The sequence below is a fragment of the Dasypus novemcinctus genome, chromosome 13, assembly GCF_030445035.2.
Source record: "Dasypus novemcinctus isolate mDasNov1 chromosome 13, mDasNov1.1.hap2, whole genome shotgun sequence".
In the NCBI taxonomy this organism is placed as follows: Eukaryota; Metazoa; Chordata; class Mammalia; order Cingulata; family Dasypodidae; genus Dasypus; species Dasypus novemcinctus.
The window spans coordinates 24345071-24372049 of NC_080685.1; the positions used below are offsets into that span (position 1 = coordinate 24345071).

Here is a 26979-nt window from a genome sequence, read left to right on the forward strand (position 1 = left end):
GGACTAAAGCCTTTCCGTCACCTGCCTCGACGAAGCAAATAGAAGTGAGAGTGGCAATGACGTTAGTGTTTCTGTGTGTGAAAACCTAGTGCGAATGTTTCCCTCTCGCTGGCAGAGGCTCACAAGGCATCATTATGGAAAGAAGGAAAAAACTGCCTGCTCTGTTTTATTAACTTCGGAAAGGGCAGTCGTTAAAGCTGTCTTTTGATTTAGAATTACTTAAATAGTTCTTTAAGGGTCTCCAGCAGTCACTTGCCTTCAAGTTCCCTAGATCACAAGTTCCCTTTTTCCAAGACCGCCTAAGTGGAATAGTATCAGTTCCAACTGCTGGGCAGGTACTGCCCTCTAGTGCTTATACTTTTACAATAAAATTTTTAAATCCTGTAAACCCTTTAATCTGCTACGGAAAAGTCTGTCAAAAATTAAATAACATCCTATTATCACAAGACTTTTCGACTTCGCCCTGTCTGCCTAGAGCAGGATAACTCTTCGCTGTGGGGCGCCGTCCTGTGCACCGCAGGATGGATGTCCCGCAGCGTCCCCACCGGTACCCACCAGATGCCAGGAGCAACTCCCAGTTGTGACAAAAATGTCTCGGGATATTGTCTAATGTCCCCTGGGAGCAAAATCACCCCCAGCTGAGAACCGCTGTTCTAGCCTAAAGGTCCAAAAAAGTCACCTTAGTCCTGTAAATTATAAGAGTGGGGAAAAAAGCCTTCTTCTCTGGACTGATTCCTTGTAGTAAGATAAAGGGGAATTTTAGTTTGCACGGCGGCGGGGAGGGAAGGAGGCGGAATAGGAAATTAAGATTGCCAGCTCCCTATCCCCAACCCCAACCCTGGCCAAGTCCTAGCTAATGAACACTCTTCATTAGGGACACCTGATTTTGGCTTTGGCCTTGCACCTTTTCTCTCTGTTCCAGCTTTAATTCTTAGATTTGTTCACTTCCTTTCAAAGTGCTTAGAAACAAGGCTTGCATTTCTAGTGGATACATCGAATGTTGCAGAGAAAAGGGAAGGGGTGGGAGGCTATGAGTGTTCTCTGTTGTAGCAAAACTTAAGACCATCAGCGAAAGCAATACAACAAAGAGAATCAGTATTGATTGTAAACACAATACGAAAATTCTTATAAAGTATGAAAAGAATGTTCAACTCTGGTATTTACAAAGATTTTAGGATTTATTCAGATCTGCTATGAACGATTAAGTCCTCATGCAACCACATTAGGATTATAAATCCTGGTTCTATAAATTTTAAAACCAGTAAATAACTTATAGACTAGATATTTTAACAATAAAAAAGAAGTTTGGACTGGCACTGATTGTAGTTTTCTCACCTCGTCAAATTTCTCACTGACTTCATTGGTTTCACTAAAGAAAGAAACAAGAAATAAGAATCAATCAGCAATTTCAATTCATTTACATGATTAAAAATATATCACTTTTATTTTTAAGACCTAAGATTTTATTAAATTGCTTATTTTTTAAAGGATGTTTAAAATACTCCTAGTTTGCGATGTTATTTATTTTTTAAGGGGGTACTGGGGATTGAAGCCTGGACCTTGTACTTGCAAAACAGGCGCTCAACCACTAAGCTACACCTGCTCCCCTAAATTATTTATTGAAATTGGAAGTATTATACTGTGCAGTTGTCAAGCCCATATCAGCAGAACCCTGAAATGGAAATCAATCTGTTGCAGATATGCAGATCAGCTCCTGATCACCCCCACCTCCTCGTCAGAGGCTGCTCTTTTACATACTCTGGGCTTATGTTGGTTTCATCCTACCCTCTCCAATTAAATGGAAATAGAAATTCTTCTAATTACATAATAAAACATAACACAAATTGGTGTTAGGCTTTTATCTTTTAAAGGACAACCAATATTTAAAACTATAACCTAGAAAAATTACCTGACTTGGATGGATGTAAAAAGCTAAAGGAAAACGCTAAGCCTGGAAAAGACATTGCTCTTATCAGAGAAGGAGAAGAGATATATGTCACCTAGTGATATTAAAAGGATCTTCTTCAGTTATACACAAAGTTCAGGTTATTCTGTAGCAAGCAATTATTTTAAAGTACCCAGAAGTTTTTTAAAAAAGCAAATTATTCTAGAAATTAGGTAGCTAACATATTTACCGCTAATTTCACAGCATTTTCAACTCCTTAATGGAGAAAATATTTCCTTAGTTTTTAGTTTCAGGAACTATGATAAAGAGAATAATGGCCCCTCAAAGAAGTTCATGTCCTAATCCTCAGAACCTGTGAACATGTTACCTTACATGGCAAAAGAGGCTTTGCAGATGCGATTAAATTATAGATCCTGAAATGGGGAGATTATACCTGCGGGGCCCAATGTAATGACAAGGGGGTCCTTATACGTGAAAGTGGAAAGGAAGAGTCGGAGTCAGGAAGGAGATGTGATGACAGAAGCAGAAGTCCCAATGGTGCCATTGCTGACTTTGAAGACAGAAGCTGCCGGAACAGGGAACGTGGGCAGCCCCTGGGAGCTGGAGGCAAGGAATGGATTCTCCCCTGAAGTCCCTGGAAGGAAGGCAGCCCTGCGGGCACATTGGTTTCCTGACCTCCAGAGCTGCAGGAAAATAAATTGCTGTTGTTTTACACAACTAAACTTGTGGTAATATGTTATAGCAACAAAAGGAAATTGCTACGGAACATTAATTAATCCTTCAGGCAGAATTTCAGCATTTGAATAATTATATCTTATTATTGTCACATTTGTGTTACAAAAATAGGTGCACTCTTTTCCTGGTTCACAGTAACTATCAGATTTTCACTAAAATATAATTGCTATTTACCTTTAAGCAAATAAATACATTCCAGAATTAAAAGTCAGAGGCTAATACACAGTGTGAGCATCCACTGTAGCACTGCAAGACAAATTTAGTGGACATGACACATGCATTTAAATATGTGACAGATTCTAAGTAGCTACCTATCAAATCTCAAGAGATAAAATAAATCCAGCAGCCCAACCATACTGTCTGTTAAACAAGCTGAAATTTGATTCAGAAAATAGAATCTGACTTCAGGAGACAAAAATGGCAAAGTTAACAATGCTATTTTGATGTAACCCTTTAGCAGAAAGCTGGCCTTTTTAGCATCTGTTAAAAAAAAAAAACAAAAAGTTAAGTGTCTGAGGAGAAAGCTGAAATGGAAAAATGAAGAAAATTCCTCTCTCCTTACTCTCCAGTATCTGGCTGACAATTTAGTCTCATTCCACTTGATATTTTTTCACTTTGGATGAATTGTATGCTTTATTAATATGTATCAATAAAATTGATTTGTTAAAAAAACTGAAAGAAAAAATAAAAATATTTTCCATTAAAAAATAATACCAGCCAGGATTTGGGTTAGAATTAAATTGAATATAGAAATCTTTTGGGGGAAGAAATATATTATAATACTCAGTTTTATAATCCATGCACAATTAGGTCTTCTTTAATTTCTCTCTATAATTCTCTGTGGTTTTCCATATAGAGCTCTTGGACATCTTTTTTTTTTTTTAAAGATTTATTTTTATTTTATTTATTTTCCCTCCCCTCCCCCAGTTGTCTGTTTTCTGTGTCTTTTTGCTGCGTCTTGTTTCTTTGTCCACTTCTGTTGTCGTAGTGGCTCGGGAAGTGTGGGCGGCGCCATTCCTAGGCAGGCTGCTCCCTCCTTGGCGCTGGGCGGCTCTCCTTATGGGCGCACTCCTTGTGCGTGGGGCTCCCGCACGCGGGGGACACCCTTGCGTGGCACGGCACTCCTTGCGCGCATCAGCACTGCGCATGGCCAGCTCCACGCGGGTCAAGGAGGCCCGGGGTTTGAACCGCGGACCTCCCATATGGTAGACGGACGCCCTAACCACTGGGCCAAAGTCCGTTTCCCCATTGGACATCTTTTACTAGATTTATTTCTAAGTATTTTATATTTTGTGTTATTTTAAACTATGTCATTTCAAAATTTCATGTTCTACCTGTTTCTTACTGGTTTAAATAAATATTCCCAAAAAAGAGAAAGAGAGATTTAAAAGCCCAATGCACAGTGTTCACACAATGTCCCAGGGTCACTCCAGGACCAAAGGGAAGGACCACTGGCTTGTTGTTAATCAAGTTCGTTTTTTCTTAACCTTTCAAAGTTGTTAAAGCTTTAACCAGAAGGAATCAACCAGAAGGCAAAAGTATAGGTGACATAGTTCTCCAACATTTCTCATGTAAATCCAAACTTCAAAAAGATTCCTTTCGTGGAATAAAAAGGCTATTTGCTATTTTCAAGTTTATTTCTGAGTTGCAAAGATTATTTCCCCTTCCCCATGTGTAGTAGTCAGCCAAAGGAGTGCTGATGCAAAATACCAGAAATGGGTCAGTTTTTATAAGGGGTATTTACTTGGAGGAGGAGCTTACAGATGCCAGGCCATAAAGCATAAGTTACTTCCCTCACCAAAGTCTATTTTCATGTGTTGGAGCAAGATGGCTGCCGTTGTCTGCGAGGGTTCAGGCTTCCTGGGTTCCTCTGGGCTCAGTCCCTCTATTTTCTCCACAAGGTCAGCTGTAGACTATGAGGCTCTCTAGGCTTTGCCTCTCTCCACAAGGTCAGCTGTAGACTATCAGGCCAACAGCTCTGTCTCTTTCCCCAGGGCTCCAGTTTAAGGCTTCAGTATTAAACTCCAACATCAAAACTCCAACATCAAGAACCCTCAACTCTGTCCTTTGCCATGCCTTTTATCTGTGAGTCCCCACCCACCAAGGGACAGGGACTCAACACCCTAATGACATGGCCCAATCAAAGCCCTAATCATAACTCAATCATGCCCAGGTACAGACCAGATTACAAACATAATCCAATATCTATTTTTGGAGTTCATAACCATAGCAAACTGCTACACCATGTTTTTAGAATGTCTTGTCTTCCTGCATTCAACCCTAGATGCCACAACCAGACAGAAAGAAAGTGCGGGGCCTCCTTTTTCTTGCATCTGTAGTGGAAACACTCACTTGGTATTTTAACAGTTGAAACTGCTACCATCAACACTGACTGCACAGCCCCTGCTATACCTCGCTTTGATACAGCAGTTCCCAAAACTTCTCTTGACCACAAGCATTCTCCATACTCTCTTCCTTTTGTGTTAAAGTATTATTTGGCCACTCCTTAAGGAATTATAGTTATAACCTTTAAGGGTTATAATTCCTTCAAATAACTAAAACCATTGCAGGTACTCCAAAAAAGAAAACACAGCTTTGCTTCCTTTGCCAATACATTGTTACATTTGAAAAAGATACAATTTCCAACAAAATGTTCATTATTCTTTTTGATTATGACTCTTAAACCTTTATGAAAACTCTGTACACAGACTTTTCCCTCATCTTTTCCAACGTATGTATGAAAAAAAGCAAAACAAAACAGATTATTTCACCTACATGCTGTTTCCTAAACTGGCCAAAAATGTTATTCCCCAATTCGAAATTTAAGGTATTATTTTAATTCAGCACTTAGAGTTTTAAGAAAGCAAGTTTCAGAAATTCTCTTGTTCCTCCTCCTCCTATCATGTTTCAATATCATCTGGCCTTTGACTTCAGTTATGAGGTCATTTCTTCTTAGCCTCAACCAAAGTTCATTTGGTATACTGACTCCCCTTGCCCTTTTTTAAAAAAGTTTGTTTTGAAATATTTTCATTACAGGAAAGTTACAAAAAGAATACCAAATCTATACAGAGAATCCAACATACCTGTAGCCCCCTAAATACCCAGCATCCATCAATTTTAACATTTTGCCACATTTGCCCTGTCATTCTCTTTCTCCTTCAGTCAGTCTGTCTATTTATCAATCCATTTTCTGAATACTTGAGTGTAGGTTTATACATTATGTTCCTTGAACACTTAATACTGCCATGCACATTCCCTAAAACCAAGGATATTCACTTACGTACTCACCTGAAGTGCAGTTATCAAGGTCAAGAAATTTAACATTGATATATAACTTATAGCCTCTATCACAATTTTTTCATGTCCCCAGAACATCCCCTTTAAGCTTTTTCTCTTCCTTTGCTAGATCTCATCCAAACTCATGTATTGCATTTAATTGTCATTTTCTCTTTAGGTGCTCTTTCTTTTTTGGTGTGTGAGAATATATATACACCTAAACTTTCCTGTCTCAACCATTCCCAAGCATACCATTCAATGGGATTAATCATATTCACAATATTGCAGTACCCTCACCACCTTTCAGTACTAAAATTCTCCCATCTCCCCAAACAGAAACCCTACACCCATTGCACATTAATTCCCCATTCCCCTCTCCTCCACACCTGGCAACCTGTAGTTTAATTTCTGTCTCTGTGAGCTTGCATATTCTCCAATATTTTCTTTGTGGTTACTATGGGCTTAAAATTTTTTGGAAAAGATTTATTTTTTATTTATTTCTCTCCCCTTCCCCCTGTTGTCTGTTCTCTGTGTCCATTCACTGTGTATTCTTCTGCATCCGTTTGCATTATCCAGTGGCACGGGGAAACTGGGTCTCTTTTTTGTTGCATCATCTTGCTGAATCTGCTCTCCGCATGTGCGGCGCCACTCCTGGGTGGGCTGCGCTTTTTTCACACAGGGTGGCTTTCCTTGCAGGTCGCACTCCTTGTGCATGGGGCTCCCGTACGTGGGGACACCCCTTTGTGGCATGGCACTCCTTGCATGTGGCAGCACTGCACATGGGCCAGCTTACCACATGTGTCAGGAGGACCTGGGTATCGAACCCTGGACCCTCCATATGGTAGATGGATGCTCTATTAGTTGAGCCACGTCCACTTCCCAGTGGGCTTAAATTTAACATTTTGAATCTATAACATTCTCATTTGCTTTGATACCAACTTAACTTCAATATTATACACAAAATATGTTCCTATAACCCTCTATCCCTTCATCTCTATGTAGTTCTTGTCACAAATTGCATGTTTCTATATTATAAGCCCAAAGTCACTGAGTTATCATTACATTTTATGCATCTTTTAAATCCTGTAGGAAGTAAAAAAGTGGAGTTATGAACCAAAAATACAATAGCACTGGCTTTTATATTTATCCATGTTGCTACCCTCACTGGAGATCTTTATTTCTTTATGCAGCTTTGATCTGTCATCTATTGCCCTTTCCTTACAACATGCAGAAATCTCTTCAGCATCTCTTGTAGGGTCAGTCTGGTGCTGGTGAACCATCTCGGCTTTTGTTTATCTGGAAATGTCTTACTCTGGCCCTTCTTTTTGAAAGAAAGTTTTGCCAGATATAGAATTCTTGATTGGCAGTTTTTGCTTTCAGCACTTGAAATATGTCATCCCACTGCCTTCTTACTTCCATGGCTTCCAGTGAGAAATCAACATTTAATCTTACTGCTCCTCCCTTACTCAAGGCATGTTCTTCTCTCTTGCAGCTTTCAGAATTCTATCTTTGGCATTCAACAGATTGATTATAATATGCTACATCACCATGGGTCTAGTTGGGCTTATAGTGTTGGGAGTTGGTTGCATGTCTTAAATGTGTATATACACATCTTTTGTTAAATTTGAAGAGTTTTCAGTCATTGCTTCTTTGAATGTTCTTTCTGCCTCTTTCTCTCTTCTGCAATTCCCACAATGCCTATATTGGTATACTTGATGGTGTCTCACAGGTTCCTCAGACTTCTCTTTATTCTTTCCCCTTTCTGCTCCTCATGTTAGTGGAACACTCTGAGTTCTGGATTTCTAAGTTCTTGGCTTATGTCACATAAAAGAATTTAAGGACATGCCATAGGGTCAGCAAAGGTGTGATGAGTTTATTAAGGAACAAGATTTTGTGTGATCTATGTATCTTTAAAAAAAAAAAGACCAAAAAATCCTTCAAAAAAGAAACAAGAACAGTAGAAATGAGATAAGTACACAACCTGAAACATGGGTTGTGGGCGTGCTGAGACATGCACGGGGGGTCCCAGGTTAGGCCTTTTTAAAGCCTTTCCTCTTCCCCTTTCCTAATGTTGGGGAGGAGCCCCGATGTTGGCTGTTCTGATTGTTTGTCCCACCTGTTAGCTCTCAGGGGAAGTGGTGAGGCCTTTTGTTTGGAGGTATCCAGGGTTAACCTTTGACTCCAGAAAGAGTTCCAAATGGGACCTCGTGGCAAGGTCTTGGCGGGGTCTTTTTGGCTTTCTTAGTAGCAGGGCTTTGTGGATGGGGTCTCACAGTCATGTTCTCTGCCGGGTCTGCCTGGTCTTCCCTCTTTTCCCTTTACTAGTATTGTCAAACTCTCTTGTGCATTCAAATTAGGCCCCAAATACCCTTCATGGTGCCTCTCCAGTTGAGTTATTGACTACGTCAGTCACTATGACCCCTAAAAGAATAAAAATATCTGCCACATTTGGGCATGCTCCTGAAGTGGATAGAGAGTACATTGCAGTTTTGGACTCCTGTGGCAGCCAGTAATGGCTTGATATGGCCAGGTTTATAATGGACATTGCCTCCAGACTGGCTGTGTTTCTAGTGCTGAAGAGTGCTATGCACCAGGCTGGCGAATCCCTGGAGCGTCCCTCCAAGGGCCAACGGTGTTGCAGTATGCTGGCTGCATGAAGGATATACCAAGTGGGAGCAATCATTACCAGAGTAATGTGAGTAGAAATTAAACAAACACAATTGGCATTATAGCCTGCTCCCATGGAGAGACAACATATATCATATTGCAAACCTGGAGCTTAGATCTATTAACTGCAGCTCAAAGAGGAACTTAGGCATTGATTAGTATTAAGTACTGTACCTTTATGCCTGATGAACATGATAATATCTCTTCTATTCTAGATCATATGCAGCGGGATATTGAACATGTAAAAAGTCCTGGTAAATTTAATTCATTTTCTAAGTGATTAAAGAACATGCCTATAAGATAAAGGAATGGCTCTCTTAAGTACTGACTTTATTTTGCTTGCCATGTGCTTGTCTTACTGTTGCCTATACTGTCTTTGTGAGTTTGTCTAGTGCAGTGCCTCTCTTCATCCCTCTCCTACCATCCTAGGCATAACCACCACCAAGGGAACCGGGGTTAGCTGTTTACACCAAACCCATCAGGTCTACCACAATCTCTCCCTAGAGTTGACCAACAGCATAATAGAACTCAAGGAAGAAGGCTGTTTCCCATCAACTTTGGGAGGAGGCAGCCTCTGAAGGCACCTGGCCTTTCTCTCTCTCATGGTCCACATGTCATGGCTGGCCTCCTTCTTGGGGCCGCTTACCACCATTATCTTTATCCTTTTAGTAGGACCATGTATCTTAAATTTTAACTAAGTTTATTTTACCCAGAATCAATGCCTTCCAGAACAAGAAATGAATCATGTGGGAATTTTATCCAGTTCCAAGCATGGTGCCAGGCCCATCTTCCCTCAACCTAAATAGAATAGCCAGAAGGTTTTACATTCTGTCAGGCAGGGCCTACTCCTCCAAGCCAGCAGGAAGCAGCTACAGAGGAATGATCATCGCCCTTCAGCTCTCCTTTAGAATAAGGGTGTAAACTCCCTGAGGGGGGAATAGGTTAGTATAGGTAAACTATACTTGGGAGCAGGTCTGCAACCCATGACTGGGCCCAGGACCCAGATTTGAGTAACTAACAGGGACAATCCTAAAGAACTAGAACAGGTTGAGCCAAAAATCAAAGAATGGCAATTACACAATCTCCCACCACTAAATCCCTACATAACAGAGAGAAATTGGCAACAGAGTAAATTCAGCATCATAACTAGATGCCTAGACATCAGTAAAAATGTACAGGTCATACTAAGAAATTGGAAGAAATAGCCCAAGCAAAGGAATATAGCTAATACCCATATTGGACCTAGGACTTGAGACAACTAATTAACAAGATTCATACAAATTTCCAAAATCAAATCAATGAGTTGAAAGACAATATAGCTAAAGAAGTAAAGGACTCAAGAAAACACTGAGGGAAGTGGATGTGGCTCAAGTGACAGGGCTTCTGCCTACCATATGGGAGGACCCAGGTTCAATCCCTGGGGCCTCCTGGTAAAAAAGAAAGAGAAAGTTTGTCTGCGCAGCAAGCCAAGTGCCCGTGCAGTGACTTGAGTGCCTGTGCAGTGAGCCGAGTGCCCACATGAGTACCCATGTGGTGAGCCAGTGCCCATGCAGCCTGCCAGGGCCTGTGTGGCAAGTTGAGTGCCCACATGCCAAGCCAAGTGCCCGCATAGTGAGCCAGTGCCCATGCAAATGAGTCATGCAGCAAGATAATGATGCAACAAAAGAGAGACAAAGGTGAGCGTCAAGGTGAAGCACAACAGAAACCAGGAACTGATATGGCACAGGTGAAAGGGAACCTCTCTCCATATCAGAGGTCCCCAAGATCAAATTCTGATGAATCCTAGATGGGAAAAAATAAGAAGATAAGACAAAAAAAAGAGAAATAAATACAGATGATCACACAGCAAATGGATATAGACAGCAAAAACTGCAGGGTGGGGGAGGGAGGGTGGGAAGAAAACACTGAATGAGCATGAAGAAGAATCTGAAAACCTAAATAGAAAAGTAACAGAACTCATGGGAATAAAAGACACAATAGGTGAGATTTAAAAAACAAATTAGAAGCACACAACAGCAGACTTGAAATGATAGAACAAAGAATAAGTAGGGAAGCAGATTTGGCCAAATGGACAGGGCATCCACTTACCACATGCGAGGTCCAAGGTTCAAACCCAGGGCCTCCTGTCCCATTTGATGAGCTGGCCCACGTGCAATGCTGATGCGTGCAAGGAGTGCCCTGCCACACAGGGGTGTCCCCACATAGGGGAGCCCCATGTGCAAAGAGTGCACCCCATAAGGAGAGCCACCCAGCACAAAAAAAAGTGCAGCTTGCCCAGGACTGGCACCGTACACATGGAGAGCTGATGCAGCAAGATGATGCAATAAGAATGAGACACAGATTCCAGGCGCCACTGACAAGAATACAAGTGGGCACAGAAGAACGCACAGCGAATCGACACAGAGAGAAGACAACTGGGGCGGAGAAAGGGGAGAGGAAAAAAAAAGAATAAGTAATACAGAAGACAGACCAGCTGAACCTGAAGGAAAAAAGATCAGAGAGAGAAAAGAATGGAAAAAATTGAGCAGGGGCTCAGAGATTGAATGATAATGTGAAACACAACAACATACGTGTCATGGGAGTTTCAGAGGGAGAAGAGAAGGGAAAAGGGGCAGAAAGAGTATTTGAGGAAATAGTGACTGAAAATTTCCCAACCCTCATGAAAGAAATGAACTTACATGTTGAAGAAGTGCAATGTACCCCATTTAGATTAAACCCAAATAGACCTACCACAAGACATACAATAAGCAGCATGCCAAATGCAAAAGATAAAGAGAAAATTCTCAGAGCAGCAAGGGAGAAGCAAACCATCACATAAAAGGGACATCCAGTAAGACTCAGTGTGGATTTCTCATCAGAACCAGGAAGGGAGAAAACAGTGGTATGATACAATTAGGATACTGAAAGAGAAAAATTGCCAGCTGAGAATTCCTTATCCAGCAAAATTGTCCTTTAAATATGAAGGTGAGTTTAAAATATTCACAAACAAACAGAAACTAGGAAAGTTCATAAAAAAGAATCTGCCTTTGTAGGAAATACTAAAAGGAGCCTTATAAGCCAAAGGAAAAAGACAGGAGAGAGGGGCTTGGAGAAGAGTGTAGAAGCTGAGTACAGCAAAAAGGATAACCAAAAGAGTAAAACAAAAAACAAATGAAAATAAGATATGACATATAAAAAACAAAGAATAAAATGGTGGAAGCTAAACAACACACTCCTAAACAATCGGTGTGTCTAAGAAGAAATTATAAGTGAAATTAGTAAATATATGGAGACAAATGGAAACAAGAACACAACATATCAAAACTTATGGGACACAGAGAAGGCAAGGCTGAGGGGGAAATTTATAGACCTAAACGCCTATATAAAAAAGAGTAAAAATCAAAGATCTAACCGAACACCCAGAGGAACTAGAAAAAGAACAGCAAACAATCCCAAAGCAAACAGAAGGAAAGAAATAATAAAGTTTAGAGCAGAAATAAATGAAATTGTGAACAAAAAAACATAGAGAAAATCAACAAAACCAAAAACTGGTTCTTTTAGAAAATCAATAAAATTGACAAATTAGAAATGAAAGGGAGGATGTTATGACCAACCCCACAGAAATAAAAAGGATCATAAGAGGATACTTTGAGAAACTGTCAACAAACCAGACAACCTAGATGAAATGCACAAATTCCTAGAAGCACACAAACAACCTAAACTATAAGAAATACAAGAACTTAAAAACCAGTCAGGGAAGCAGACTTGACTCAATGGATAGAGCATCTGCCTACCACATGGGAGGCCCATGGTTCAAACCCAGGGCCTCCTTGACCCATGTGGAGCTGGCCACCCGCAGAGCTGATGCCCACAAGGAGTGCCCTGCCATGCAGGAGTGTCTCCCGTGTAGGGGAGCCCCATGCACAAGGAGTGAGCACTGAAGGAAGAGCTGCCCAGCACGAAAGAAAGTTCAGCCTGCCCAGGAATGGCACCACACACAAGGAGAGCTGACAGAGCAAGATGACACAACAAAAAGAGACAAAGATTCCCGGTGCCACTGACAAGATAAAAGCGGACACAGAAGAACACACAGCAAATGGACACAGAGAACAAACAACTGGGGCAGGGAGGAAGGGGAGAAGGGGAGAGAAATAAATAAAAATAAATCTTTAAAAAAAAAAACAGAAAACCAATCACATTTAAAGGGATCGAATCAATCATCAAAATCTTCCAAAAAAGAAAAATCCAACACCAGATGGTTTCACAAAAGACCAGATGGTTTCACAGGTGAATTCTATCAAGCATTTCAAGAATTAAAATCAATCTTGTTTAAACTCTTTCAAAAAATTGAAGAGAAGGGAAAATTACCCAATACATTTTATGAAGCCTTCATCACCCTAATACCAAAGCCAGATAAAGATACTACAAGAAAATAAAATTACAGACCAATCTCTCTAATGAACATAAATGAAAATTTTTCAACAAAATACTTTGAAATTCCTCAATATGATAAAGAGCATATATGAAAAACCAACATTATACTCAATGGAGAAAAGTTGAAACTTACTTTCTAAGATCAGGAACAAGACAAGGATGCCCATGGTCATCACTTTATTCAACATTGCACTAGAAGTTCTAGCTAGAGCAATTAGACAAGAAAAAAGAAAATAATAAGATGCATTCAAATAGGAAAAGAGGAAGTAAAACTCTCACTATTTGTAGATGACATGATCCTATATTTAGAAATTTCTGAAATGTCTACGACAAAGCTACTTGAACTAATAAGCAAGTCAGCAAAGTGGCAGGATACAAAATCAACACAAAAAAATCAATGTTTCTGTACACAAGCATTGAACAATCTGAGGAGGGAGTCAAGGAAAAAATTCCTTTACATAGCAACAAAAATACCTAGGAGTCAATTTAACCAAGGAAGTACAGGAACTATTATTTTAAACATTTTCTTTATTTAAAAATTCTCTAATTTTTACCACAGTGTTCAAGCTAGAGAAAGAAGGAAAATTCAACACAAAATCTATATTTTATAAACTTCAAGAGGCAGGGATTATGTCTTGTTTTCCCATGTATCCTAATACCTAGCACAGAATTTGACCAGAGTAGTTCCGATAAATAAAGGTTGAATTGTGAATTAACTTGGAAATTTCATATTTCTGAACAAAACTATAGTTTAATAAGTAAAGCAAAGACATTCAAATAATATGCACCTTATACTACTACAGGAAAAGAAGGTTGGGAGAGAGATAAGGTATGGATTTCTGTGATGGTACTGTTTTTCTCTCAAATCCCCAAAACACACCAGTTAAATCCTTTCAATGTTGTTAGAATGCCCTTATGTATAGAGTTACTCAAATCTGATGTCAATATCATTTCTGGCTGTTTCTTCCATTTGTGGAATTGGCAAATTTCTACTTCAGATGAAAAAAGTTTTTGTATGCTAATTCTTTATTAGTGGGTCTAATTACAACTTGGATGAAGCACATTTTTTCTGAACTGTGGATATTTTTAGAATCACAAATTAAATCAAAATTGCAGAGTTTATGTCACCTATAATAATGTAAGTCCCCAAAGAAAAGCGTTGGGCTTTACATTTTCAACCAGTAGTGTTTTACCACTGCTATTTTTTTAAAATTTTAAGTCATCTTTTAGCTCTTAAACTGTAGCAGTTTACCTTGGCAGTTATTTAATCTTTTGGTGACATTCAATAAATACATACTTAACTTTTTACTATCATTTTTTTCCCAGACAGATTATACTTCCCAGTGTGTTCTGCTCTTGGCACAAGTATATTAATTCCACTAACTTCCTGGGAATTGTGAGAGAACCCACTGAGGTGGAAACAGAGTTGCTCATCATAGATAATGTATGACACTGAAAGGAAGTTCACCATATGCTTTTGTAACTTTACTTGCATAGTTTACAGTTTAGTCTTTTAGAGAAAACGGCATTCAAATTCCATAGACTCTGAAAATACAATATTGTTTGATAATGACTTGATATTACAGGTAGAACTTCTCAGGAATAGGAGTAGTAAATACATACAATAATTCTTTCTTTTAGCACTAACCTAAGTGAGTATATGTTTTACAGATCATATTAATACATGTTAAGAATTTAATTTCAGGAAGAATTCTGATGTAAGTGATAATGTTTTAAACTAATTAGACATAAGTAAAATATAATACATAAGAATTTAATACATGCTGAAAAGGAGACATCATGAACTACTGGCTAATGGATAGGTTAGTCAATAATAAATAGTGTTGGGATAACTGATTAACGATTTGGGGGTGTGGAGAGGCAAAAAGGATTGTCCAATGAACGACCCTGGGAGTTCTCCCAGAGTTACCTGACAATGAGCTGGCTGATAGCTGGAGGCAGCCGACCTCACCTTGCGCAAGGTCTCCAAGTGCTGGGCAGCTGGTGTCCCCAACAGCTCCTGAACAGCCGGCACCCAAGGTCAGGCTTTTTGAAGCTTCACTTTTCACACAAGTGCACTCAAACAAGGGCAACTCTCTCCGGGGTGGTGAGCACATGGCCCCAAGCACTCTGCTACCCTTCTGTTGATGAGTTCCTGCTTGCATCAAATAAACTTGATGGGGAGAAATGGGTTTAAACCCTGACTTCAGGAGCCGGTGTAGCTCAGGGATCGAGCATCATTTCCCCACATTCAAGGTACTGAGTTCAATCCCCAGTGCCTGGTACCTAAAAAAAAAAAACTAGAGGAAAGAAGAAGTAAATGACTTATCAAATCTCTGAAGGTGAAGACAGGTTTCTAGGCTTCATAAGAAAAAGATAAATCACAAAGAAAAAACATTGATAGATTTACTACCTAAATATTTTAAATGTTCATCAATTATAGTTTAGAAGAAATAGTTTCATTTAAAACAGGAAAAAGCTAAAAATCCTTATTACATAAAAAAAAAAGCTATACAAATTGATTTTTTTTTTTTAGATACCTGGGCCAGGGATTGAACCCAGGACCTTGGGTGTGGGAAGCCCATGCTAACCACTGTGCCACATCAGTTCCCACAAATTGATTTTTTTTTAAGATTTATTTTATTTCTCTCCCCTCCCCTCCCCCCCGCCCCAGTTACCTGTTCTCTGTGTCCATTTGCTGCGTGTTCTTTTTTTTTTTTTTTGGGCCACTTCTGTTGTTGTCAGCAGCACGGGAATCTGTGTCTCTTTGTTGCGTCATCACTTTCTTTCACACTGCGCAGCTTTCCTTACGGGGTGCACCCCTTGCGCATGGGGCTCCCCTACGCGGGAGACACCGCTCTGTGGCACAGCACTCCTTGTGCTCATCAGCACTGTTCATGGGCCAGTTCTACACGGGTCAAGGAGGCCCGGGGTTTGAACTGCGGACCTCCCACGTGGTAGATGGATGCCCTATCCACTGGGCCAAGTCCTCTTCCCCCACAAATTGATTTTTTAAAAATATTTAACTTATTTTTATTAATCCTTTCCCCTGCCAGATGGCTCCCTCATCTGTCTGCTTTTCTTCTTTAGGAGGCATCGGGAATGGAATCCAGGACCTCCCATGTGGGAGGCGGTTCTCCAATTGCTTGAGCCACATCCACTCCCCACAAATTGGTTTTTAAAATTAAACTGTGAGAGCCCAGTTGATAAAGGTTATGAACAATCTACAAAAAAAGAATTTGTAACCAGTAATCAAAGAAATGCAAATGAAAGCAATAAAAAGTTACCAATTTTTACCTGCTTTTCCTCCTACCTTTCTGACAACTCCTTCTTAGCCTCTTTTGCTCCTTCCTCCTCATCTTGCCAACTTCTTCATGTTCAAGTGATCCCAGACTCAGTACTTGAACTTCTCTTTTCTATCTACACTCATTCCCTCAATGATCTCATCTAGTCTCATGGTTTTAAATAACATCCATCTATTAAGGAGTCTCAAAAGTTGTATCTCCCACTCAGACCTGAATATCCAGCTGCCTACTTGCCATCTCCACTTGGATTTTTAACAAGTGTCTCAGACTGAACGCAAATGTATCTCATCTAACTCCTGATACTATCTCCCTCTCCCAAGCCAGCTCCTCCTGCAGCCTTCCCCTTCTCAGTTAATGGCAACTCCAGTCTTCCTCATGATCAAGTGAAAAATCTTGGTAGCATCTGTATTAGTCAGGCAAAGGGGTGCTGATGCAAAGTACCAGAAATCGGTTGATTTTTATAAAGAGTATTTATTTGGGGTAGAAGTTTACAGTAACCAGGCCATAAAGAGTACATTATTTCCCTCACCGAAGTCTGTTGTATGTGTTGGAGCAAGATGGCTCCTGGTCTCCGCCAGGGTTCAGCCTTCCTCTTCAGGCTTCATGGTCCCAGCTTCTTCTGGTCTCAGCTGTAGGCTTGTGTAAGGCTCATCTCTCTCCCCAGGGCAGGTTTCTTCCTGGTCTCAGTTGCTCTGTTCTCTCCACAGGGTCAGCTGTAGACCATCCGGCTCTTTTCCTGGGGCTTCTGCCATGTCTGTGGAGTGGTCTCTATTCCTCTGTGTTCTTCTCCTGGGTATTTACTTCCCAGGGCTCCAGCATCAAAACTCCACTTCTCTCCTCTGCCATGTTGTTTTCTCTGTGAGTCCCCACCCACAGTGGGGACTCGACGTCCTACTGATGTGGCCCAATCAAAGCTCCAATCATAATTTAGTCAAGTAAAAGTGAAACCTCTGAGGTCAATATAGTCTAATACGCCCAGAGGAACAGATGACTATACAAGCAAAATCCAATATCTATTTTTGGAATTCATAAACAATATCAAACTGCTGTAGCATCCTTGACTCCTCTCTTTCTCTCATATCCTGTGTCTGATCACTCAGCAATTCCTCTTAGCTCCAGCTCCAAAATATACCCAGAATTCAACCACTTCTCACTGCCCCCACTGCCACCAGGATCCAAACCACTATCATCTTTCACCAGGATTATTGCAATAGCCTCCCAACTGGTGCCCTGGCTTCTTCCCTCCCTTCTTCCCCTATTCTCAGGACAATAGCCAGAGTGAACCTGTTAAAACCTAAGGCAATACTCTCCTCTCTGCTCAACTCTCCAATAGTTTCCCATCTCATTGAGAGTAAAATCCCAAGACCTCCATGATCTACTTCCCTCCTATGCAAATCCCTCCTCTCCCAGTTATCTCCAGAACCACACTTAATATTTCTAGCTCCTCTCACTCACTCCATTTAGCCACATGACCTTGAAGTTCCTCCATCCCACCAACCATGCTCCTACTAGAGCCTTTCCATTTGCTCTATCTGGAATGTTCTTCCCTCAAGATATCCATATGGCTAGCTTTCTCATTTCCTTTGGGTCTTTACTTTTAAAATCACCTTTACTTTTCATTCTCCCCTTCTCTTCCTTTCCTGAATTTTTTGATCCTAAAGACATTAGACAGGGCAGAACAAGTACAGTGGCCCAGCGTGGTATGGCAGAGCCCAAGCAGGATAAGGAAGGTACCCACACAAAGGGGCGACATGGTATTGTGCGTGAGGAGAAGAAGGATGTGCTGACGTGGGGTATTGATCCAGACGGCGTCAGAAGGGCATTCATGCAGAGGCGGGAATGGCAGCGGAGGATGAGATTGATTACACACAGAGGGTTGCTCAAAGAAGGAAACAAATTAAGGATAAAGGCAGCTAGGTTTCTCATTGTCAGAATAGAAAGGTACAAATATGGAAAGGGATAAAACTAGAATGAAGCCTGAGGTATTGGACTGGATTTGGAGTAAACTCATGGTTTTCAATATAGATATAAAAATATACACATGTATGTATATTGTGTGTATACAATGTGTATATATCTGTATTTAAATGTGTACACACACGTTCTCTGTCCATTGAGGGGGTCTTGGAGCAGTGATTCCTCAATCCCAGTGAGCGCACTTAGCAGCCAGAGCATGGCTTCTAAACCGCATTCTCTAGGGCTCATTGGACAAATGGTTGATTCCAGGGCTGGAGCAAGAAAATACAAGATATGTCTAGAACAGGGATTCTTAATAAGGGGTCTGTGAACTTGAATTGAAATTTTAAAAAATCATTATTCTTGTGGGGACATGCTGGTGCAGGTATGATATATTTATTAAATAATACACAGTATAGTGTGGACTTAGTAAGGGGTCCGTGGTTTTCACATGACTGGGCAAAAGGGTCCATGGAACAAAAAATGTTAAGAATCCCTGATCTAGAATATCTTGATGTGCCAGAAAGAAAGAAAGTGCCTAAAGAATGATGGGGACATGTCAAAGGACACAGAAGCTTAGCTTGAAGGGTGTCAGATGGGCAAATATGAGAGTATTTGAACAGCAAAGATGATAGTAAACCACTATCTAAAATAGGAAACAAGGGAAGCAGATTTGGCTCGACTGACAGAGCGTCCACCTACCATGTGGGAAGTCCAGCGTTCAAACCCAGGGCCTCCTGACCCATGCGGTGAGCTGGCCCACACACAGTGCTGACGCACGCAACGAATGCCCTGCCATGCAGGGGTGTCCCCCATGTAGGGGAGCCCCACGTGCAAGGAGTGCGCCCCGTAAGGAGAGCTGCCCCACGTGAAAAAAGAGCAGCCTGCCCAGGAGTGGTGCCACATACACGAACAGTTGACACAGCAAAATGACGCCAAAAAAAAAAAAAAAGACACACAGATTCACAGTGCTGCTGACAAGAATACAAGCCAACACAGAAGAACACACAGCGAATGGATACAGAAAGCAGACAACTGGGGGGAGGGGGAGGGACGGAGGGGAGAGAAATAAATTTTAAAATCTTAAAAAAAAAAATTACTGCTAACCAAAGAATTTAAAAATAAATAAATAAATAAATAAATAAATAAATAAATAAAATAGGAAACAATGACCTCATGTTAGATATAAACAATGTACCAGAAAATTTGATGAGGAACATGGTCAAATATCTTCCCACAAAACAGTTACAAAGGCAAGGACTGACTTTACAGTGGAGCACCTGGAAGACACCACCTGAACCAAGTGATCAAAGTTAACATTATCAATAATGGGACAAATCAAAATCATGTGCCATCTGATAAGATGCAGTGAGAATACAGCATCACTTCTGTGATATTCCTACCGAAGATGTATATAACCCGGAATCCAAACGTGAGGGAACATCAGACCAACCCAAAATAAGGGACATTCTACAAAATAAGTGGAATCTTCAAAAGTATCAAGGTCATAAAAGTCAAAGAAACACTGAGAGGGTTGTGGGTGTAGCTCAGTGGCTGAGCTCCTGCTTCCCATGTACGGGGTCCTGGGTTCAATTCCCCATACCTCAACACTGAGTAATTGCTCCAGACAAAAGGAAACTAAAGAGACACAACAACTAAATGCAGCAATCCATGATTCAGAACTGAATCCTTTTGCTATAAATGACATTATTAAGACAATTGGCAAAACCTGAATGGGGTCTGAGGATAAGATATTAATAATGTGTCGATGTTAATTTTCTTATTTAAATAGGAACATTTTGACTATGTATTAATAGAATGTCCCTATTTGTAGGAAAGAGAAAAACATTAAGGGAGGTGGAACATTCTACTGTGAACTACTATCTCTCAAATGGTTCAGGAAATAAAATTTCTCACTACTATACTTGCAAGTTTTCTGTAGGTTTGAGACTCTAGTTTTAAAATATATATTTTTTAAGTTATCACTTTCCCAAAGAGGTCTTTACCAGCCATCCTAACTAAATTTCAGTGCTCACTCTGATACTTCATATTCCCCTTCCTGCTTTTTTTTCCTTTAGCACATACATATATTATTTTTTTAATCTGGTTATTTCACCCAAGAGCATCCATGAGAACCAGGATTTTTGTCAGTTTTATTCACTTCTGTATCCCAAGCACTTAGAACATTGCCTGAAGCACAAGAAGTGCTCAATGAATATTTAAAGGATAAATAAGCAAGCCTGTTAAGTAAATGTTTTAAGAAAGAGGATACCCAATACAAGTATGGGTGAAGTAAAACTGCTACTCTCATGAGCAATGACAGCTTGCTAAGAATCCTTATGGAAGACAATTTGGCAATTAAGAGTCATAGAAATATTAATATTCCTTAACACAGCAATTTCACTTCTGGGAATTTATTCAAAGGAGTTATCTTAAATTAAGGAAAACACAGTAAGTATCAAGCTATTCGCTGCAGTGTTGTTTATACAAAAAATAAATTTAAATATTCCCAAAAAAGTTATGCACAGATTATATGGGCATTTGAAATTCCAATAATGCAGGAAATGTTTTTTCATGTACATTTAGAGAGGGAAAAAATAAACAGACCATGAATTTGTAGTCTATGATTACAACTAAATAAAAATATGCACTGTAAAAGATTGAGTAATTATCATACTATGTTGATTTTTACTTGCTTTTCTCTATTTTCCAAATTGTTGTAATATGAATATAATTTACAATCTTAAAATGCATTTATAATAAGAATATATTTCTTTAAAAAAAATACTTCTTAAATAAAATTAACCAGATGCACAAAATATTAATGCCTAGAAGACAGCAAAAACTTGGGTGAAGAGATTTAGCAAATACAAATCAAAGATTGGCTAGTCTGCAATCAAATAAAATATGACTAAATATAAAATAAAGAGATGAAAGAAAAACCTGTTGGAAGAAAAATTATTTTCATAGAAGAAAGTGGTTTACACAGAATCAAAAGAAGCAAGAATTTGGCCTAGTACTGCCAAGGGAAGACATATGAAACAACAAATACTAAAACCACTAAAAAGGTATACTTGTAGCTCAGTGGTTGAGAGGTCCCGGGTTCAATGCCTAGTACCAAAAAAAAAAGCTATACTTCACTGTGGACCAGGGCAGGTTCACCACGCTTGGCAGGCAGCTAAATTATCCCTTAAGACCATCTAGCTCGCTTTGCTCCGACTTTGTGCTCACCAGAGAGCCTTCTCATTATTAACTTGGTCTCCCAGTTATCTCTTACTAGGAAAGGGATACCTCCATTTGGTCACATGTAGCTAGTGACTAGTTGAAATATGGCTAGTCCAAACTGAGATGTCCTATATGTATAAAATCCACTCCAGGTTATTATTTTTTAGGCGATACTGGAGACTGAACCAGGACCTCCCATGTGGGAAGCAGGCACTAAACCACCTGCGCCACATCTGCTCCCCTGCTTTAATTTTGAAAAGGTTTTAGATTACCGAAAAGTTACATCGAAAGTATGAGATTCCCATATACCTTAGTCCCCTCTTCTTCCCTATATATATATATATAATTTTTTTAAAAATTTCTCTCCCCTTCCCCCCCCCCAGTTGTCTGCTCTGTTTCCATTCGCTGTATCTCTGTGACGGCTTCTATCCTTATCAGCGGCACCAAGAATCTGTGTTTCTTTTTGTTGCGTCATCTTGTTGTGTCAGCTCTCCGTGTGTGCGGCACCATTCCTGGGCAGGCTGCACTTTCTTTTGCGCTGGGCGGCTCTCCTTACGGGGCGCACTCCTTGCGCGTGGGGCTCCCCTATGCGGGGGACACCCCTGTGTGGCAGGGCACTCGTTGCGCGCATCAGCACTGAGCATGGGCCAGCTCCACACGGGTCAAGGAGGCCTGGGGTTTGAACCACGGACCTCCCGTGTGGTAGACTGACGCCCTAACCACTGGGCCAAGTCTGCTTCCCTTCCATGGGCCAGCTCCACACGGGTCAAGGAGGCCTGGGGTTTGAACCACGGACCTCCCGTGTGGTAGACTGACGCCCTAACCACTGGGCCAAGTCTGCTTCCCTTCCCTATATATTTCATTTGGGGTTGCTGATCTAGAACATTGAACAGTGTAAATATACAACCTCCCTCTAGATTAATAAATTGACACCCTGGTTTAGACATCTGTCCCTTGGGAGCTTTGATTGAACTTGTTTATCCCTCGCAAACTGATGAACCTGGCACTGACAAAATCAAGCCCTGCAAAAAGGATGATTAGACCTTAACTGGAGCGATCAGCTCAAGGTTCTGGACCCTATGAGCTTTGTGGGCTTGGACTGTCAGCCCAGCCACCACCTCGCCTACCGGCCATTTCTGGAGTTTAGACTGTGTTCTTCAAGGCTGTGTGTTATTCATCTGTCTTCCTAACACTTAGGTGCCTTAAACAGAGGTATTCAAAAGTTTATCACAACCCAAAATAATAACAAGGCCTAGAGCAACTTTGTGCCTGGGAATTTCCTTCTGTCAGCCTTCATGTTACTCAAATGTGGCCAGTCTCGAAGCCAAACTCAGCATGTAAATGCAATGCCTTCCCCCCAGCGTGGGACATGACACCCGGGGATGAGCCTCCCTGGCAACGAGGGACCACTATCAACTACCAACTGATGATGCAACTGGAAAATGACCTTATACGGAAGGTTCAATGCGGATCAGCAGAATATCCATGTCTACATAAAATACCATGACTTTAAAATGCTGTTTGACCTAAAGTAAGGGGGAAATGGAAAGGAGAAATGAGTTTATATGGCTACGAGTTTCTAAAAAAGAGTCTGGAGGCTGGCAGAAGGTTTGCCCTCATGCACAACTGAGCAGAGTCAGAGAGACAGATAAAGCAGATACAACCCCCAGATATTGGTTCCTTTGAGGGCTAAAGAGACCCATGGGAGTTATGGTCATGGCCGATGGGGTTAACTACCAGGGCAGATGGCCCCTCTTTGGAAATGGTGTTTATGTGTGATGAATCTGGACTCAGATGGGATCTCCCTTCATAAGACTTTCATGCTAATGTGCTGGAGGTGCAGTTAATGTTGGGGTTTAAGATATATTTAGGGGATTTGAATCTCTGGACTGACAATGTGATAGCCAGATCCTGAGCCTCAACAGACTCCAGCACCTACAATCTGATTTATTGGACTTACCACACTCAGCTAAGATGGAGGTGAAGAAGGACAACCACCACACCATGGAGCCTAGAGTGATTACAACTGAAAATGGGAGGATTGCATCCAGCATCCAGGTGGAATCTGAGCCTCCTCTTGACATAAAGGTGCAATGGACACAACCAATCCAGTGTCCACATAGAAGAGGTGGCATTGGATTGGGAAAAGTGGACATAATGGACAAAGGGTATGGGGAAAGGCAGGAAGAGATGAGAGGTGGAGGCGTCTTCGGGACATGGAGCTGCCCTGGATGGTGCTTCAGAGGTAATCACCGGACATTGTAAATCCTCACAGGGCCTACATGATGGAATAGAGGAGAGTATGGGCCATGATGTGAACCAATGTATATGAGGTGCAGAGGTGCCCAAAGATGTACTTACCAAATCCAATGGATGTGTCATGATGATGGGAACGAGTGTTGTTGGGGGGGCGGAGAGGGGGGGTGGGGGGGTGGGGTTGAATGGGACCTCACATATATATTTTTAATGTAATATTATTACAAAGTCAATAAAAAATAAAAAAATTAATAAAAAAAAAAAGTTTATCACGTGAACATTCCTCTATGACTGGATCATAGCTGTAAGCTTCTTTGCCTCTAAAAGGATTTGTACAAAATTTTTCCATTTTTAAAATCTGTTAATTATGAACAACTTGGAAATAATACATAAAATCTGGAAGAGAGCAAAGTTATTTACAGCCACATAGACTAAAAGTGGTGAATATTATTTACTATGGAGTGACAGCTGGAAAACCGTCACAGCAGACTGTATTTTGATATCAAGGACAGAGCCTTAGAGACAGACAACAGAACTGATATTTCATCATTATGAAATGGCCTACATTATATGACCTCTTATTTGTTTCAAAACTCCAGTAGCAATCTCAAGGCTATTAGAGAATAGTGGTGGAAGGGAAAACAGATGACACCAAAAGGAGGTTTATCAAGGGATCAGTGTAAGGCTCTGGGCTGATAACATAAACCAGATGGCAGTAACTCCCATCTCAGCATGTAGCTTCTTAATGTCCTACAGGTTATAAAAACAAATTCACTGTCAACTTCACTTGCTAAGCATTATTTTTGAATCCTGTATAAGAAAAATGCTGAAAATACACTCCATCAACATAAGGGGAAAAAACCTTCTAAATATTTGTCAAAAGGAAATACCTTTTCAGAGAAATGGGGTCACCAAGCAGAAAATCCTGGTTTCTCCTTAAAATTCAGGTATACGCTCATCTCTCTCATTTTTAAATGAAATAGATGGCTCTCCTTTTACCCAATTTTGCAGCTGTTTTGTAAGGGCCATTGTAAATGTAGAACTAATGGCATTAGATTTGCTGAAAATGAATATTAAGTTGCTACTTCTACAGAGACATGTACTCTTCCCTTGACATTTTTATTAAAATTATGGAATTTTCTTCTTCACTTTCCACAGCTCTAAAGAAATCTTTCTAGTGCAAAAGGTAAACTGAGGTAAATATTCTCTGAAGGGTGATTACTAACTCCAATCAAAAACATGGTTTTTTTAAAGATTTTTTTTCTCCCCTTCCCGCCCTCCGCCCCCAGTTGTCTGCTGTTTCCATTCGCTGTGTGTATTTCTATGACAGCTTCTATCCTTATCAGCAGCACCGGGAATCTGTGTTTCTTTTGGTTGCATCATCTTGTTGTGTCAGCTCTCCGTGTGTGCGGCACCATTCCTGGGCAGGCTGCACTTTCTTCCACACTGGGCGGCTCTCCTTACTGCGTGCACTCCTTGCACCTGGGGCTCCGCTACGCAGGGGACACCCCTGCATTGCATAGCACTCCTTGTGCACATCAGCACTGCGCATGGACCAGCTCTACACTGGTCAAGGAGGCCCGGGGTTTGAACCACGGACCTCCCATGTGGTAGGGGATGCCCTATCCATTGAGCCAAATCCGCTTTCCAAAACATAGTGTTTTTTTTTTTTTAATTTTTAAAATTCTTATTTTTTTGCTTTAACCTTTTAATTAATTTTTAATGTTACATTATAAAAAATGAAGTCCCCATATACCCCACCACCACCCTCACCCCACTCCTCCCATAACCACAACCTCCTCCATCATCATTGGACATTCATTGCACTTGGTGAATACATCTCTGAGCACTACTGCACCTCATGGTCAATGGTCCACATTAGTTTACACTCTCCCCCTATCCACCCAGTGAGCCATGGGAGGACATACAATGTCCAGTAACTGTCCCTGCAGTACCACCCAGGACAACTCCAAGTCCTGAAAATGCCCCCACATCACATCTCTTCTTCCCATTCCAACCCTCAGCAGCTACCATGGCCACTTTCTCCATCTCACTGCTACATTTACTTCCATTACTAATCACATTAGTTCCAGAATAGAGTATCAGTAAGTCCATTCTAATCTATACTCTATTCCTCCATTCTGTGGACCCTGGGATGGTTATGTCCACTTCAACTCTGTATCGAGAGGGTGCTTTGATTCCACTTGGATGATGGATGCAATTCTCCTGTTTGCAGTTGTAGGCACTCTTGGCTCCCTGGTGTGGTGGTTGATCTTCTTCACCTCCCTGTTAGCTGGCTGGGGTAAGTCCAATAAACCAAAGGGTAGGAGTTGCAAGTCTGTTGAGGCTCAGGGCCTGGCTATCACATAGAGAGCCCAGAGATTCAGGTCCCCTGAGTATACACTAAACCCCAGTGCCAACCACAGGTCTGGTAAAAGTGACGGGAGAGGCTTGTGAACAAGGATCACATCTGAGTCCAACTTCATCACACTCAGGACCACAAACTCCAAAGTAGGGCCAACTGACATGGCACTGAACTCCATCTGCCATGGCCATAGAACCTGTGGGTCTCTGTAGCCCTCAGAAGAACCAATACCTGGGGTTATACCTACTTTAGCTGTCTCTGTGACTCTGCTGAGGTGTGCGTAAGGGCGACCCCTCTGATGACCTCCCGGCTCTTTTTTGGAGACTCACAGACATGTAAACTCACTTGTCCTTCCATTTCCTTTTATTCAGGGTCAAAAAGCATTTTTAACTCCTGATGTTACATGTAGGCTAAGATAGTCTGCTGGTCTGAGTTGACCATTTTATTCAAGGTCGTTCTCCAGCCACATCATCAGCTGATACTTGGTAGTAATCCCTTGGTGCCAAGGAGGCTCATCCCCAGGAGTCATGTCTCACACTGGGGGGAAGGAAATGCATTTACATGCCAAGTTTGGCTTCGAGACTGGCCACATTTGAGCAACATGGAGGCTCTCAGGAGATAACTCTTAGGCACCCTGCAGCTCTAGGCCTAGTTCTTATTTCAGACATAAGTTTTTAAAAGCAACTTTATTGATATATTCACATATCGTACAACCTATCCAAAGTGTACAATCAATGACTTTAGTATAATCACCGTTTTGAATATTCATCACATAAAAAATTTTAAAACAATTACATTACCCCATAAAGTAAAACTCCACACCCCTTAGCAGTCACCTCTCAATCCCTCCATCCCTCCCCAGCCCCACATAAACA

At 40.9% G+C, this 26979-nt stretch overlaps 1 long non-coding RNA gene across 3 annotated transcripts; it reads right to left on the bottom strand.

Moving 5' to 3' along the window:
* Window positions 1–1154: 1154 nt before the first annotated feature.
* Window positions 1155–15926, bottom strand: LOC139436265 (uncharacterized). Of its 3 annotated transcripts, XR_011645373.1 has the most exons (5): window positions 15676–15926; window positions 14970–15297; window positions 13131–13202; window positions 2340–2589; window positions 1155–1369 (listed from the first exon to the last, which is right to left on the bottom strand). It is a non-coding gene; the product is annotated as an uncharacterized lncRNA (long non-coding RNA). The 3 variants fall into 3 exon arrangements; XR_011645371.1 differs by lacking the exon at window positions 2340–2589; XR_011645372.1 differs by lacking the exons at window positions 2340–2589; window positions 13131–13202 and having other exon boundaries at window positions 1156–1369.
* Window positions 15927–26979: the final 11053 nt, after the last annotated feature.